We start from the raw sequence: 1,157 nt of genomic DNA on the forward strand, positions 1-1,157 counted from the left end.
CTAGTTTTCGGTTAATCGATGAGGACACAGACACAGACACCGACACAGACACCGACACAGATCCAGCATATGTTCCTCTCAATACTAGGACTGCTCACACTGCACCTCGAGGCACCAGAGGCACCCCCCGGAAGGTGCTTAGTCACTGTCTCCCAGTCTGATGAGGATCACACACTGATCGGATCACCAACTGGGGCTGCTTCTAGTTCAGAGGGGTCGATTCCGGATCTGAGTCTGCCCATGCTTCAGGCTCCGAGCCTGCCCATCCTTCAGGATCCGAGTCTGCCCATGCTGCAGGGTCCAGTGCTAAATCAGCCACAGGATCTGGTGAGAATGACCAAGCAGCCTCGTCTGATGAGGCAACTAGCTCGGAGTCCATACCTGCACCACGGAATGATGACCCCACTCCAGTAGCCGGCGAGCTAAATAGGTGGTATGTATAAGGCCAATGGCAAATTTATCGGGATGCCAAGATGGTAAACGACAAACAGAAAATGGCCCAACTTATTACAGAGGAGCGCAGAGTCCTCACGGGGAGCTTGCACACTATCCTGGACATCCACCTGATGTTTAACCTTCACAAGTGTGACTGGATGGCTCGAGACCCAGGGACGTATAGCGAGGAGATTATGCGGGAATTCTATGCTTCCTATGTTACCACTCTCCGCGGTTCAATTTCCAAGTGGTCAAAGCCCTTAGCTCAAGATCCTCTCACTTTCACGTTGGTTCGAGGTTGCCGGTGGACATATCACCTGCCACGATCAGACGTTTTCTCTATGGTCCCACCACGGGTCACTCTTGGTCTGTCAACACCACAAAGTTTGATTACAGATGGGACATCGTGAGGAGTGGCGCTTTCCAGAGAAACGCTGAGCAGCGAGAGGTTGTTCTACTATGGTTGGCCAGGTACATTGCTGCAGATGGCGAGCGTACGGAATGGGTCGCTGCTCCACGGTTGGGCATCCAGAAGGCCACATTAAATTTTGTGCCCAAGTTCTTCTGGCTGCTGGTACGTAACAGAGTGTCGCCTACAAAATCTGACAATCAAGTCACTTGGGAAAGAACGGTCATGGTTGCGGCATTGGTAGCAGGAGTGGAGATTGACTTTGCCCGCATGCTGCTGGCAGAGATTCACGAGAGGGCATTCAGGACCTCCA

The sequence above is a fragment of the Solanum tuberosum genome, unplaced genomic scaffold (assembly GCF_000226075.1).
Source record: "Solanum tuberosum cultivar DM 1-3 516 R44 unplaced genomic scaffold, SolTub_3.0 scf00492, whole genome shotgun sequence".
In the NCBI taxonomy this organism is placed as follows: Eukaryota; Viridiplantae; Streptophyta; class Magnoliopsida; order Solanales; family Solanaceae; genus Solanum; species Solanum tuberosum.